Source organism: Pipra filicauda, unplaced genomic scaffold (genome assembly GCF_003945595.2).
Source record: "Pipra filicauda isolate LSUMZ 115617 unplaced genomic scaffold, ASM394559v2 scaffold648_size187182_pilon, whole genome shotgun sequence".
NCBI lineage: Eukaryota > Metazoa > Chordata > Aves > Passeriformes > Pipridae > Pipra > Pipra filicauda.
In genome coordinates this window covers 142,061-158,435 of record NW_024104807.1, presented here as the reverse complement: position 1 = coordinate 158,435, position 16,375 = coordinate 142,061, and the positions used below count along the sequence as shown (strand labels likewise).

The 16,375-nt window shown below is 52.1% G+C and overlaps 1 long non-coding RNA gene across 1 annotated transcript; it reads left to right on the top strand.

Annotated features, from left to right (window-relative positions):
* The first annotated feature begins 1,518 nt into the window (after positions 1 to 1,518).
* LOC120324674 lies at positions 1,519 to 4,232 on the top strand. Its single transcript, XR_005566159.1, has 3 exons — positions 1,519 to 1,583; positions 3,474 to 3,535; positions 4,078 to 4,232. It is a non-coding gene; the product is annotated as an uncharacterized LOC120324674 (long non-coding RNA).
* Positions 4,233 to 16,375: the final 12,143 nt, after the last annotated feature.

The following is a 16,375-nucleotide window of genomic DNA, read 5'->3' as shown; positions in this document are numbered from 1 at the left end:
GGAGAAGAGAAGGCTCAGGGGTGACCTACCTAATTGTGGCCTTACAGTGCCTGAAGGGAGCCAACAAGAAAGATGGAGAGAGACTTTGGACAAGGGTCTGGAGTGACAGGACAAGGGGCAGTGGCTTCACACTGAGAAAGGGAAGGGTTAGATGGGATATTAGGAAGAATTTCTGGACTGTGATGGTAGTGAGATCCTGGCACAGGTTGCTCAGAGAAGTTCTGGCTGCCCCATCCCTGGAAGTGTTCATGGCCAGGTTGGATGGGGCTCTGAGCTCTGAGTCTAGTGGAAGGTGTCCCTGCCCATGGCAGGGGGTTGGACTGAGATGCTCTTTAAGGTCCCTTCCCACCCAAACCATTCCATGATTCTGTGACTGGTGGGGGATGTGGTGGTCAGAGCCAACGGGCACAGAGACCCCAAAATGATGGAGTTTTCCATTCTGGGTGGAGGAAGGAGGGAGCAGCAGAACTGACACCCTGGACTGCTGGTGGTCAGACTTTGTGCTGTTTGGGAGACAGACTGATCTGGGTGTGATTGTGGATGTGCTGGAGGGCAGGAAGGCTCTGCAGAGGGATCTGGACAGGCTGGATCAAGAAGGCCAAGTGTCAGGGCCTGCCCTTGGCTCCCAAAAACCCCCTGGAACGCTCCAGGCTGGGGGCAGAGGGGCTGGAGAGCTGCTCAGCAGGAAGGGACTTGGGGGTGCTGCTTGACAGGGGCTGGATATGAGGCAGAGGGTGCCCAGGGGGGCAAGAAGGCCAAGGGCATGGTGGCCTTTGTGGAGAAGAGTGTGGCCAGCAGGAGCAGAGAACTGATTGCCCCTGTGTGCTGGGCACTGGGGAGGCCCCACCTGGAGTGCTGTGTCCAGTTGTGGCCCCTCAGTGCCAAAAGGCCCTTGAGGGGCTGGAGCGTGTCCAGAGAAGGGAACGGAGCTGGGGAAGGCTCTGGAAAACATGTCTGCTGAGGGACGGCTGAGGGAACTGGGCTTGTTGAGTCTGGACAAGGGGAGGCTCAGGGGGGACCTCACTTCTCTCTACAAGGCTATTTGTGAAGTGGCTTGTAATTTTTATAATCTGTGTATATAGATACATATGCCTTGTATTTGTGGAAAATAAATCCATTTCATTAAATGTCCCATTTCACCAGGGAGAACCTGCATTAAACTTTGATTGTATTTTGTACTTACTGAGTTTGTAGCATTAACGGTTGGGGATATTGTAGAACTCACATTTGACAACAGGAACAGCAGTAACAGGAGACTTCAGGTATTTGTAGAGGAGATTTTTGGGGCCTGTTTCTTGGTTTTGGGAACACAAAGGCTGATGCTTGGCAAAGATAGAATATTGTTATTGTAGTGTAGGTAACATTTTTATGAATTGAAAGACACCTGTGTTTTCAGCAAGTTTGTCAGTCAAGAACATTAGGACCGTAGGTGAGATCTGTCTGTACCTTGTTTTCAGACAAACCTGGTTTTGTTTTTCCTTTTTTTTTTCTTTAAAGGCTCTCACTGCATATTTTTCTTCCAAAGATTCAGATGACTGGTTGGGTAAAAGTCCTTCAGCAAAATTCTGTGCTGTTCGTGCCAGGTATGTTATACTGTGTTGTGGTTTTTTGTTTGGTTTTATGTCCCTTTTTTTTGTTTGTTTTTTAAATTATGTTGGAAATAATTTTCTTCAAAATAAGCATTAAACATTTAAGCTGAAGTGTTTTACCTTGTTGACTTTATTTTCTTTCAAGCTCAGTGCATTTGAAAACTGTTAGTAAGTACTGACTACAGCAATGTTTGTGTCTCCTGCACCTTTGAAGATTTCTATGGTCACTCACATACAACTTTAACAACCTGCAGTGACCGTGGTGACACGTAGTAAAGCCAGGCTGTGCACTGAGAATTGCCATCTCCTAAGGACATTGTCTAACCACACTTCAGAAGTGCTTTTCCTTAGTTCAAGGTATTCATTCATTAGCTAGGGACACTCATAAGCTTTTCCTTTCCAATCAATTGTTTGTACAATAAACTTAAAACTTCTCTTTTTGGTGTAAATTTGACTCTAAAGCCCAAAGCGTTACGAGGCATCTCGCTCTCCTCCTTGCAGTACAAACAAATCAGCTTTCTAATGTTTATAATTTGTTTTTACACTCTAAGATTCTGCATTTAGAACCAGAGGAACACGTTTCCTTTGAGTCAGGTTTTCCCCACTGTGTAATTCAAAGTTGGAGAGCTCGTTTGCCTCCCTGAACTGGTTCCTTTTTGCAGCTTCCCATGCTCAGGTACCTCAGTGCGTGCTCAGGACCTCAAAGCACGAGGTGTCTTCGTGAAGACACCTGTGTCAAGAATCTCAAAAACACTCTTGATAATTTGCTTTTTAAAATTACATATTTGATGGTGATAATTAAAGAATACAGTCGTGAACCCCTGCCTGAGTGCAGCTGTTTTTTTTGGCTTGGATGAAGCCTTCAGCCCGTTCATGTAAAAAATCGTGGGCCAATTTTGCAAAGCTTTATAAAAATGTCTCTCCGGGTTGTACTAAACCTTTACCTGCAGTGAGTCACTGCTGATGTGCAAGGCAGAATTCAGATAATATTTACAGAGAATGGACGTGTTCAAGATCATGGGTGTCCTGCAGCAAACAGGGCTGATGTGCAAATGTGTGACAGTGTGTTCTGGAACTGGGTTGTGTAACTGTCTGATGGGATCTGGGAGAACTGAGAGTTGGTGTTTAGAAATGATCTCAGACCTGAAGAACAACGGAGCACATCTGAAATCCCATGGGAATTTTCAGTGTAGAGGGTCAAAACCACAGATATTGCACAGTCTGTGACAATGAAGGCAAGACCAGTCTGAGGATAATGAGGGGACTGAGCCTGTGAGACCCGAGACTTGTGTTCCTAATGTTAAATCCTGAAATGTCTAAAGTTGCAACTTTTAATTGACCCGCTCTTCAAAAAATAGCAAAATTAAAGATTAAAATTAAACCCCGCAGTGTCAGGAGCAGATCTTGGCTGACCTGCATGTTCCATGCTAAATACAAAATTGAGCACTTCAGTCATAATGGTCTGCACCTTTCCTGGATTGCCCTGATGCTGTTTGTGCTGAACAGGTATTACAATAAAGGCAGTTTTACCTGTCCCTTGTTTACTTTTCTGAGCTCTTTGGAGCTGCCTTTTCTTGTAAGAGCAATATATGGTTATCTGTGTTTGTCTGGTGGTAATTTCTCAAGGGATTTGTGTACAGGACGGGGCCTGAATTTCTTGGGTGGTTTGCACAGGTTCTTTGATAACACATTCCCTGATGATACTTGAAAGTTTTTTATAAAATGTCTTTTGTAGCATATGCTGTCATCTGTAATGCTTGGTTGTTTTTTTTTCATTCAGGGATGGGACTTGTGTAATACTCACAGTCTAATGCTTGGTCCTTAGGATTTCTTTATTATTTTTAATTTTAATTCAAGTGTTTTAATATCCCATTTTCCCTGCAGATGTGTGGAGGAATTGATTTGGTCACTGTAAGCAAAATAGCTGCTCTTGGTTGAAGGGCTTGGTAAATTGTTCTTCCTTAAAACCATTTACTTTTTAGCTTTTTAAAAAAAGACCTTCACAAAGGTCTGGCTTTGCACAAAATGATATGTAATGCCAGGATGGTTTTCTGCTTGTTTGGTTTTATTTCTTTTTAAATTAAATTGTGAGCTGATAGACTTCAGATCATTCCTCATATAGTCAAAAAACCCACAACATTGGCAGGCTTGAGTAGAAAAAATAAAATTAATAATTAAAAAATTATTCATCTCTACTGGATGAATACGGGAACAGAATCTTTTCCAGTTTTCTTTAACTAAAAGGAATTTGGTCTTGACCTTTTGTTGTCCCTGCCACATTTTGTGACTTTGGAACAGTTATATCACTGAATTCAGTCCTGAAGCAAAAAAGTGGAATTCATGAATTGGAGGAATTCAGTTTTTAATGCGTGTCCATGAGCTTGGTTTTGATGCTTTTTGGCAAGTATTGAATCTCTTCTACTCCTGGGCTCTGTGAGTTTTATTACTTTGTTCCTTCAGAAGTCTTAAACTGTTTTTCCCACTGCAGGTCTGTGTAGAACAGCAGATTTCTTGCCAGGTTTCTCCTTCCAGCTCTTCCTCAAAACTCTTCCTGTGCCATCCACTGACGCCTTTCTAGCCCCCAGTCATCTGCTCGAATCTCTAAAACATGTGACTCATGTTCCATTTTTATATTCATCTTCACATGGCTCCTGAATCTTTCTGTGTGCATTTTTGTTGGTTTTCTCACTGGGTTGTAAATGAGCTGTTGTCACATCTGGTTTCTTGGGTAGGACTTTGGCCTTTCAGTTACACACCGAGTAATTCCTCCCTCCTTTTCTGGTTTGTAATCCTTACCTAAAGGGAGGGGCTGAATGTGAAAGCCTTAATTTACTTGGTGAAACAGTTGTCTACAAAAGAAGTTGCTTCAAACACCAATTGCAAAAGCATCCAAATGTGTGGATCCTGAAAGATCCAGTATTGCCCTCTCTGGTGAGCACAGATAATGTTTAGTTGAAGCACCGATTTTTATTTTCCATTTGTTTAAGAGAAGAGGGAAAATACTTGAAAACACTTTACTGAAGCTTTATTGAAGTTGACATACTTTGCTTAATGCAATACAGTTTATTATTTCAAACTAACACCCAAAAAAGAGTGCATCTGTGAATAAAGTCACATCTTACCGGGAATTCCTCTCTAAATGTGAGAAACCTGGCAAACAGCCTTAGCTAAAAATACCCAAACCTACATGAGTTGTGCTTTGACTGCTGTGCTTACAGAACATCTGATGGGGGTAAAATATAAATATGTAAAAAATGTTTAAATAAAATAAATGTTTAAATAAAATAAATATTTAAATAAAATGGTATCCAAAAAAAAATTCAAATTCCTGCGCCTTAAATACACTAAAAAAACATATAAATAAAGGTATAAAAAATGTTTAAATAAAATAAATGTTTAAATAAAATGGTACCCAAATATAAATTTGAATTCCTGCGCCTTAAATATAAATAAATGTAAATATAAAAAAAATGTTTGAATAAAATAAATGTTCAATTAAATGGTATTCAGCAAAAAACTGAAGAGAAAAACTTTGTAAATTTTGTTTCAGAATCGTTGCCTTGACCCTTTGGTCGAGGTTGGGAATGGTTTGTCTCCCTTGGCAGGGAGGGTCAGTGCTCTTTGTCATTCTGACAGGACCCTGATTTTATCGTGGCCAAAATACTGGGCTTGGAAACCAAACCAGGAGCTGGCAGGTAACAGCAGCTTGAAAAATGGGCTGATGCCTAATTGATGTGGCAGAAGGAATGAAAGACTCGTGACAGCTAAGAAAAAAATTGGGCTTTTCAGTGCCTACCTCAGGTTGGGATGACTGCCTGTGTCTTAGTGGAGGAAGATGTTTTTGTAACTTTATTGAAACTTGTTAGTAAAATGTGCCTGAATTCCTAAGGAAACAACCACTGTGAAATCTTTTAAACCAAATGGAGATTTCCAAAGTGTAGAAGTTGCTATTAATATTTTGGCCGTTCCTGTGGCATCTTTTTGGTGTATGAATAACTCTGAGAACAAGAAATTCTTAATTATAACACATTACCAGGTCTGTTTACTGCTAATTATTTTACAAGGTTGAGAGAAGAGTTTAAGATGAAAGTTGTGGGGTTACTTGCAAAGTTTTTGGGAAAAGCAATGCAGTTGAACCTGGTGGGGAAATTTGCCCTTAAAACTGGATTTGGCAGATCTCATGAGTGTCTAAGGCAGAGGCCAACCCAACTGGAAAGAGCCTTTCAAGGGTGACTAAGATGTAACTAAATTACCTTTTTGAGAGATGGGGAAAGCTGATGTCAGGAAGTAAATTTCCTTATGTTAAGCTTAGTAAAAATATAATAATATATAAATATTAAAATTATTTTAATGGTCTTATTTATGGGGTTTTCACTGTGCTTATGTTAGTACTTCTGAGTGTTTGATTGTGACAATAATGGACAGCTTTGTGTGTTTTTTTTTTTTTATTTTTCATGTTTTGATACTTTGGTCAAGGCATTAACATTAAAAATCATTCAAAATTTTAATTCATCTTCAAACACCAAAATAGATTTGAAATGAGGTCAATGAGAACAGTGGGGGAAAAAACCACCCGAACCCAAAATCAAAACAACCCCAAAACCTGTTCATTTTTCCATTGTATTTTAAACAGGGAAGTCTGTAGAGCAGCAGAAACAGGACACGTGGGCAGGTGTGAAAGTCAGACTGGGGCTTGTTGCACTGGTTCCAGTGCTCTTTGCTTCAGTGTAACTGGTCATTTTGAGATGAGACTGGGGAAACTGGGCTGCCAGGGCAGAGACCACTGGCTGGCCCCACTGGTTTTTGCTGGGCAGTGGGTAATTTGTGCCTCACTTGTCAGAATCAGCCCACGGTTATCAGGGAATGGGGTAATGGTGAATTTGGCTTTCAGACTAAAATGGGGTTAAACTTACACATAATAAAAAGAATAAATTGATGTTGGAGTGCAGATACTCAAAATCCTGAAGACCTTTTGAAACCTTTTCTGCGTGTCAGTTCTACGGTCGAAGCTCTTCCCGCAGTCGGGGCACTCACAGGGCTTCCCTTACTGGTGGGTCCGTTGGTGTGAGGTCAAATTAGACCTCTGGGTGAAGCTCTTCCCACACTCCCCACACTTGTAGGGCCTCTCCCCGCTGTGGATGCGCCGGTGGGTGATGAGGTTGGAGTTCTGGTTGAAGCCCTTCCCACAGTCAGTGCAGCGGAAGGGCCTCTCATCCGTGTGCGTCCGCTGGTGCAGGAGGAGATTGGAGCTGGTGTGAAACCTCTTCCCACATTCCAAGCACTTGTAGGGCCGTTCCCCAGTGTGGATGCGCTGGTGGCTGAGGAGGCTGGAGCTGTCCCTGAAGCTCCTCCCACATTCCCCACATCTGTAGGGCCGTTCCCCAGTGTGGATCTGCTGGTGCCGGATCAGGTTGGTGCTCCTGCTGAAGCTCTTCCCACATTCCAAGCACCTGAAGGGCTTCTCCCTGCTGGGAGATTGCTCAGGGACCACCAGGTCAGAGCTCCCCCTCAAGCTCCGGCCTTCCCGGCACAGGTTGGCTCTTTCCTCCTCAGAGCACCCTGGGATGGCTTTGGAGCCCCTCCTGCGGGGGGATCTCTGGCCCTTTTCCTCCCCGCTGCCTTCCTGCGCCGGGGAGCCCTTCAAAACGGCCTCTCCCACCAGGGTCTCACGGGGGGATTTGTCCTCCGGGCTCTCTGTCCTCACCTCGGGGCCTGGGGCAGGAAGCAAGAAGGACAGGCAGGGGATTTGCCTCCGGCCCACAGGGAAGGCCAAGGACATCCCCCCAACTCCGGCCCCGGCAGGACGGCGGCGCCAGCGGGGTTGTCCTGCAGCCGGGGCCATGCTCGGCTGACAGAGCCAGCACAACACCCGCCCAAAGGGACACTGACTTCCTCCTCACCTGCCTGGGGGGACCAAGGCATCTTCCTCTTCCTCGCAGCCTCCTCCTCCATCCGCCCAAGCTTTGGGAAGGACAAATCCTGATGGGGGGAAAACAAGGGCTGAGCGCGTTGGCTTGGGGGTTCCTCCTGCCCAAGTCCATCTCTAGAACTCACCGGGCATCCTGTGTCCATAAAAACCTCCAAAACACCAAGATTCAGACCAAGAAAAACCCAAAACACCCAGATTCACGCAAAAACCCCTCAGAAATAGCAAGAAGACCCTTAATTCCCCAAACTGTAAAAAGTTGAAATTCGGCTAAAAATACTCCAAAATATGAAGATTATCCCAAGAAATTTCTCCCAGAAGTTCCTCCTCTTTCATGTCTCCCCTCTGGGGTTCGGAGGGTCTCCCCTGTCTGGGATGCTGGGAGTGTTGGGGGTCCCAAGGGTCCCTTCTCCTCTGATTCTCGCCTTCAGGGAACCGCGTTCCCAGATATTCCCCCTCTCCAGGTTCTCCACTCTGTTGTCCTGGGGATCCCAGAGGTCCCCACTGTCCAGGCTTTCCTTTCTCTGCTTCCACCGTTTCAGTGGTGGAAGTGACCTGGGTCACTTCTCTCACCCATTTCCCATTGTGGCTGCTCCGCTGATCCGACAGCAGCAGGAAGGGGAGAGCAGGAACAGGAGCAGCAGGAAAACAAGTGCCTCCCCCCTCATCCTGTGGATGCCCAGGAAGAGGGAACTTGTCCCAAAGATCTGGGGGGAGCACAGGGGGTCAGGACATACTCAGGCTGCCAGCACAGATTTCCCTGCAAAGTCTGCAGTGAGTCAAGCTCTGCAGAGGAGATTGTGCCCCATGGATGGGATTGCAGAGGGGCCCTCAGGTCCCCAGCAGAAATCAACAACCAAGAACAGACACAAAAGGACTCCCCGAAAGATTTCGGGTGGAGTGTCCCATAGGCCTCACCCTCACCCCTGCCCGTGGCCCTGTCCCTTGGCTCTCTCTCTGCCAGCTCAGTGTGGGGCACACGGGCTGGGGGTCCCTCCCAAGCCCCCCGGGCAGCCGGCGTTGGCTGGGGGGATGTGAGGGCTGGGCCTGCTCAGCACAGCCCCGGCCTCGTGCCCAGCGCCTCTTTCCTGACCCACACAAGACCTTCCCGGCCCCCCCAGGGCTCCCCTGCTGCTGCCTCTGCTCCTGGCCCTGCCTTTGCTGCTCCCTTGGCTGGGGCAGCGGCTGCAGGGGGGGATGGCAGCAGCTTCAGCTCCACGGCACTTCCTGGGGGAGCTCAGCCCGGGGGGACGGGCAGGGACCTGATGGGGATGGACAGGGGCCCAGCAGGGACAGACAGGGCCTGCAGGGGAAGGCACAGGGACAACCTGGACCCCCACACTGCCAGGGCTGTCTCTGCTCCTCCTTGCAGGCTCCGTGGCCAGGCACAGTTTGTGTTCCTGGGTGCCCACCATCTCAGCACTTGGAGACGCTCAAATCAGCGCCCGCAGCTCTGCAGCAAAGCCCCAGCTCACCTGGCACACAGGGGATGGACACAGCACCTGTTCGGGGCTCTCACAGCTTCTTGTCTTCCCCACCACAGGGCTCTCCTTCCTCAGCAGCACCTCTACCTTGCACTTATTCTCAGCCTCACCTCAGGGACACCTCTGGGCTCACCTCCGCGCCACTTCTCAGCCTCACCTCAGGGCCTGGGCTCAAGGACAGGAACCTGCAGGGAGGGGACATCATGGGCAAGCTCAGGGCTGCCTGCTTGCACTGGCCTCTGGGCTTCTTTCTCCTTCTACAACCAGCCTACAACTTGGCCTGCTTTTCTAACACCACACATTTACAGACTAACCTTGGAGATAGATATGGACAGACATCTCTATCACCCTGGGGATAGAGCCTCAAGCATGTGCTGCCATAGGAATGGCAATCACAGAATCACAGAATCAGCCAAGTTGGAAAAGACCTCCGAGATCATCAAGTCCAACCCTGGATCCAACCCCGCCGTGCTTCCCAGACCATGGCACTGAGGCCACATCCACTCTCACCTTCAACACCTCCAGGGACGCTGACTCCACCCCCTCCCTGCCCAGCCCATTCCAAGGCCTGATGACTCTCTTGGGAAAAAAATGCTTCCTAATATCCAACCTAAACCTCCCCTGGCACAGCTCAAGACCCAGCCCTCTTGTCCTACTGCTGCTTCCTGGCAGAACAGCCCCACCCCCACCTGGCTCCAACCTCCTGGCAGGGACTTGCAGACAGTCAGGAGGTCTCCCCTGAGCCTCCTCTTCTCCAGCCTCAACACCCCCAGCTCCCTCAGCCTCTCCTCACACCACTTGTGCTCCACTCCCTTCCCCAGCCTCGCTGCTCTTCTCTGCACCTGCTCCAGCCCCTCCAGGGCCTTCCTCAACTCAGGGGCCCAGAGCTGGACACAGCACTGCAGGGGTGGCCTCACCAGCGCTCACTCCAGCCCAACAATCACTTCCCTGCTCCTGCTGACACACTCTTCCTCACACAGGACACCAGCCATTGGCCCTCTTGGCCACCTGGCCACACTCTGCCTCCTCTTCAGCTTCCTGTCCATCCCCACTCCCAGCTCCCTTTCTGCCTGCCTGCTCTCCAGACACTCTGGCCCCAGCCCGGAGGGCTGACGGGGCTTCTTGTGGCCAAAGGGCAGGACCCGGCCCTTGGCCTGCTGGAACCTCATCCCCTTGCAATCAGCCCATGGATCCAGCTGGGCCAGGTCCCTCTGCAGAGCCCTCCTGCCTTCCAGCACATCAACACACCCCCAGCTTGGGGTCACCTGCACATTTGCTGATGAAATGCCTGGTTCTGCAGCAGCTGCAGATGCTCAAGGGGCAGCAGGACCAAGTCAGGGGCCTGGGGGGAGTCTGGGGGGCTTTGGGGTCTAGGAGGGTCCTGGGGGAGCTGGGGAGGGGCTTTGGGGATTGGGGGCACAAATCAGGATAGACCAGTACAGACCAGGACAGACCAGTACCTCCTCACTGCTCCCCAGATCTCTCCTGGAGCTGGGCCACGTTGTCCTGGGACACCTGAGCCCCCCCCAGTGCCCTCCCAGTACAGCCCAGTGCCCCCAGTACAGCCCACTGTGTTCCTGTCCCAGGGTGCCGGGTGATCCCTCTTTGGGGGGTTGGAAGGGATTTGAGGGGGGGGCTGGGAGAGATTTAAGGGGATCTGGGAGGGGGGGGTTGGATAGGAATTTGGGGGGTTTTGGGGTGCTTTGGGTGCATTTAGGGGAGTTAAAAGGTGTCTTGGGAGGTCAAAGGGATCTGTAGGGGGAGGGGATTAAAAGGAAAATGGGGGTTGGGAGACATTTGTGAGGGGTAATGATGTCTAGGGGGAAAGAGGAGGGGCAGCACCATGAGCAGGTGAGTCCTGATACCCCCTTGGGGTTCCCAAGACCTTCGTGATGTCCCTAATTCCCCCCTTAACACCCTGAGACCCCCCTGGTGTCTCCAATGTCCCCAGGGCCTCTCCATGGCCATAATTCCCCCAATTCCACTGTCCCCATACCCCACCCCACTGTCCCCAAACCCCAACCCTGATGTCCCCAACCTTCCATCTCACCCCAGGAGCCCCCCCGGACTCTGACACCAAAAACATCCCCCATCCCCGCCACGCTCACAGAAAGGCCAAGGGCATCTGGGGACATGTTGGGGATAACTGGGGGGCTTTGGGGGGCACTGGGTGATTACTGGGGGATACTGGGATACACGGGGAGGAACCAGGGGGCACTGGGAGGGACTGGGGGGGAACTGGGGCACACTGGGGGTCACTGGCAGAGAACTGGGGAGTTACTGGGGGATACCAGGACACACGGGGGGGACACTGGGAGGTTATCGGGCCATACTGGGAGTTACTGGGTGCTCCCTGGGATACATTGGGTGGTCACTGGAGGGTTACTGGGCCAAACTGAGGGTCACTGGGAGGTTATTGGGATATACTGGGGGCATTGGGATCCCCTTACCGGATGTAGTATATCTCCCCCCTCTGATTTTGGGGAGCATCCCTAGGACCCCTCCCCTGGGGGCTGGGGGACCCCCCGAATCCACTGCTGGGCTTTAGGGGACTCCACAAAATCCCTTTAAAACCCCTGAAATCCCCTCATAAATCCACCCCAGGACCCATCGAAACCTCCTCAAGGACCCCCTAACTCTCCTAAGAGACCTCATCCACCCTGGGCCCCCCAAACCCTCTCAGTGACCCGCAAAACACACCTGGGACCCCCCAAGCCCATTCAGGGATCCCCCCAGTCCCTCTAAGGGAGACTTAAAGCCGTCTGGAACCACCTAGAGATCACAAAAACTGCTGCAAACGTCCCCACAAAACCCACCCAGGACCCCCAAACCCCCACAGAGATCCCCCAAGCCCACCTGGGACCCCCAATCTCCTCAGAAACCAAAAAGCCCTCAGGGACTCCCAAACCCCTTCAGGGACCTTCAACCTCCCCCCCCCCCGAGTCCCCTCAGGACACCGAACCCCCTCAGGGACCCCTCAAAATCTCCTCGGGAACCCCTGAACTCCTCTGCTAAGCCCTCCCGAGCCCTCCAGCCTTTCCACCCCCAGCCGCGCTCCCCGCAGCCCCCGAGGGGATCCCCAGACCCCACTCCCCCCGCAGACCCCCCCAGCTCACACACCCAAGCGCAGCTTTTCCCGGGGCCGCCGCCCCCGAATCCTCCACGCGCCAAAGATGGCGCCCTTCGCGCGCTTCGCATGGAGACACCCCCGCCGCAGCCAATCAGCGCGCGGCCACGCCCCCTGCCCGCCCTCCACCCCGCCCCCGCCTCGCGCGGGGCACCCCGGGAGATTCCCCAGTCAGTTCCCGGGAACAGCCCCGGCAGCGCAGCCCCCAAGGGCACACGATGGGCTGGGGGCTGGAGAGGACCCTCCTCAGCCTGGGCAGCAGGGCTACGGGGGGGGATTCCCTGGCCCTCCCCAGATGGGCCCTTCCTGCCCAACAGCTCCTGCTCCAAAGGGCTCCCACACACCCTGGGCCACTTGTCCCACTTGGGCACTGGAGCTGCCCCAGGGCATCTCTGGGCAGTGGCCAGCTCTGGGACTGCTCTGGCAAGTCATGGCCTGAAGCCACGAGTGTGGAATTTAGGAGACACTTGAAACCTCTGCAGAACAGGACTCTTGATAATTGCTGAAGGCTTCCTGGCCAGCATTGCCAGACCTTTGATTTTTTTTTTTTTTTTAATCTCAACAATTTTTCTCCATTTGTTTCCATTGACAACACCTTCTATATATTGTATTAAGCTGATTCTTTCATTGTCTACATGAATAGTTCTGTGCAGCTACTTATCAAAGTAAATATCCCATCAGTGATTCAATTATGGAAACCTGGCTCAGAGGAAGCTCCTGATTTTTGGGGCACCTTTCATCTCTCTAATTTTGCCTCTTTTGTTCTTCCTCTCCCTATTTTTGTCTTGAAAAAGCTCTATTCATCCTCTGAGCTGTGCCCTGTGCCATGGGACAGGGGACAAATGCACCTTCCAGAGAAATCTGCCCCTCCTGCTCACAGAAGCCCTCTGAGTGCCCAGGTGAGATGGTGCCCAGGCTGCTTTGCTGGTGTGGAATGAAAGGGCCAGGCCAGAAAGGCAGAGAGGGTGATGGAGGAGACAGGGCCATTTGCAGGGGATGTGTGCGAGGCTGGGGAGATGAATGTCCCTGGGCCAGTGAAGGCTGTTCCTGGAGTCACCCCAGAAGTGTCAGGGCTCTGACAGGGCTCCAGAGGGCATCCTCAGTGCCCCTCCTCCCTCCACTTTTGGGGGGTCCCACTCCCCTCCCGCTCAGTTTGGGGTCCCACCACCCCTTCTGTCCCCTCTGACCCCCCTTTTCCCACTGACCACCCCTTTCCCACCCCCCGCTCACCCGAGAGCTCCTCGCCCGCAGCCGGGGGGGCTCCCAGCACCACCAGTGCCCAGAGAAGTCCCCCCAGAGAAGGGGGTGGGTGGGATCCTGGGTGGGCTTTGAGTATGTTTAGGCAGTCCTCCAGAGCCTGTGTGGAGGTTTAGGGGGTTCCCAGCACCTTTCAAAGTGTGCTGGGTGCCTTATTGAGGGGCAGGTGCCCTCCCAGAGCCCCCCCAGAGCGGGCTGACAGGGGGGAACACAGGGGGGTTCCCATTCCCGATCCATCCCGGGGCCTGTTCTGCCCCCCCTCAAACTCGGCTCCACCCTTTGGGATTCCCCCAAGCCCCTTCCCCACTGCCCCCCAATAACCGGGACTGGGGAGAACTGGGAAGCTTTACTGGGATCAGGAGTGGCAGCAGGGGAGGGGGGGACACACAACCCCCCCAAAATCCTCACGGGGACAGGAGGGGTCCAGGCTGGGCCCGAGGCCCCGGGGAGGGGCTGCGGCCGCCGCCGGCTCAGGAGCTCTGTGGGGAGAGAAAAGGGGGTGACACCGGGGTGGGGGGTCCCCGGGGGGGCACAGACGCTCTGGGGGGACACACGACCCCCTGGGACCCCCCTCACCTTCTGGCGCAGGTAGAAGCCGAGCCCCAGCGCCAGGGAGACGAAGGCCAAGAGGAAGCCCCCGGCCCCTCCTTGGCAGCAATTGCTGAGGCTGATGGAGCCCGGCAGGGCCGGGGCCGCCGGCGGTGTCCGATCCCGGCAGGAAGCGGGGAGGGCCCCGGGGAGCGGCGGCGGCGGGCGGGGCCCTGGGGGAGCCGCCCCGAGGGGGGGGGCCTGGGGGAGCCGCCCCGAGGGGTCCCCGCTGCCCGTGGCACTGAAGGAGCCGCCCCGGGACGGGCCCTGGCGGGGGTCGCCAGAGAGGGGGGGCGAGCTCGGAACGGAATCAGCTCCGGAGAATAAACCAAGGAAAACCAAAGGGCCGCGCCGGGGGAGTCTCCGCCGCCCCGGAGCTAAAAGAGCTGCCCCGCGGGACGGGCGAGGAGGGGCGGCGGTGAAACAGTCGCCCGGGGTGTGGCGAGGGAGGCGGGAATGGGATAAAAGAGAGAGAATAGAGAGAGAAATCGCTTTCTTTCCCCCCTTCCTCCCCACCCCACCTCCCTTTTGTATACAGATAAAAGCAGAGATCAGCATGTGCTTCCCTTCCCCCTTTTCCCCTCAGGGGAACAAAAACAAAAAAGAAAACCTTGGGAAAGAAGGGGAAAAGCCAATTCTGGAAAACTGTCTGATCTAAGTTGTGCTGCCAAAGGAAACGCTGACTCCAGACCCTGCCCACTCACACCCTTCAGCTCAACATTGGGGTTTTCCCCTCCCTGGCACTGCCCAGTCCAGCCCCTCCCGGGTCCCCCCATCTCCCTGCCCCTGCCCCAGCCCAGCAGAGCAGCACACTCAGGGCTGGCCCTGCAGCAGGACATGGAGGCCATGGAGCTCAGGGACAGGCCCTCTGGGGCTGCAATGCTCAGCACATCATCAGCTCAGGCAGCTCCTGCAGCCCCAGGGCCAGCCCCGCTCCCCAGCACAGCAGCAGAGAAGCGGCCCCGGGCTCCTCAGGCCCCATTTGCCATCTCCAGGGGCACTGGCCACCACCAGCACCAGCTGGAGCAGCCTCAGCCCCTCAGCCCCCACAGTGGCACCCTGAGGGCAGCACACGGACTCCAGGGAGAAACCAGCAAGGCAAGGACCCTCTGGAGAGTCTGCTCCTTGGCCTTCTTCTTGAGAGCCCTGGAGAAGAAGAGCTGAGGCTTCAGGCTGTGCCCGGAGCAAATGGAGCCCCTTGTGTGGTGGCAAGAGTGCAGTGGAGCCCAGCTCATGCCAGCAGGGCCATGGCCACAGGACTGACCCAGCCCAGCCCAGGGACCAAGGCCCAGAGCACTGAGGCCTCAGCCCAGGCCCAGAAGGGGAGGGGGGCAGGAGAAAAAGAGCAGCTCTCAACAGGCCAAATGCTGCTGCTCCCTGGCACTGCTGCTCTGCTGGGACTCTCTTTCCCTGCCCCTCTGCACACAGGCACTGCCCTGCCAGACTCATCAGAGGTCTCAGAAGATTGAACTCACAAAAACAAGTCACTGAAGGATCCTTGACTTTGTTTCAATGCATTCCTCATTTACACAGGCTCTGAGTTAAATTCAAGATGTAGACAGTGACCCAGACATGGGATGAATAATCAATATTCACTGGACACAACTTTATCCCGGGAGAAAAACCACATGAAAACCCTAACCCAGCACCACAAAACCCTGAGCAGGCAGGCTGGACCAAGGAGTCCCATTGTGAATGCTATGGAAGAGAAAACAGGCCCTTTGTGCCTTCAGAAAAGCATCCAGTCATCATTTCCCTCAGGGCATCCTCGAAGCAAAAGACTTCTTAAGACAGATGCCAGAGCTTGGCAGCAGGCTGTCCTTCTCAGCTTGGGAAATCTCTGCTAATTTACCTAACAATGGTACAAACCCCCCACGTTAATGGTGTCAAACAGCTGCACCTGCAGGATTCATGTTCCAGCCTTACCTAATGCACAATTATCACACCTCTTTTTAAAATTAAAGGGGAGGAAAAAAAAAAGCAGAGGGTGGGGGGAGACTCCCCACCCCAGTCATCCATCAAGTGTGCATCCTGGCCACTGCTCCCCAGAAATTGAATATATGCTAAAAAGATATAAAAAGACATCAAAAGCTTTCAGAAATAAAAGTGCTTCAGAAGCTAGATTTTAATCTTTCCAAGTGGGTTTTTGCCAGATTATAAAGTTGACTGAAATGCCAGGATACTGCATTTTGGAAGCGGCAGCAGCTCACATATTGCCTTGTATTAGTGGCTGAAGTGTGTTGCTGATTCCAAAGCCAGACTATCATCATCTGTAGGGGAGAGTAGATAAATAAATGAATAAAAATTCACATTCCCTACCAACCCTGCTGCCTTGAAGCACTCTTTTCAAGTGCAGCCTCCACAGGAAAAAAAAAGTGAAGACCACTTTCTTTTGATTATAGTG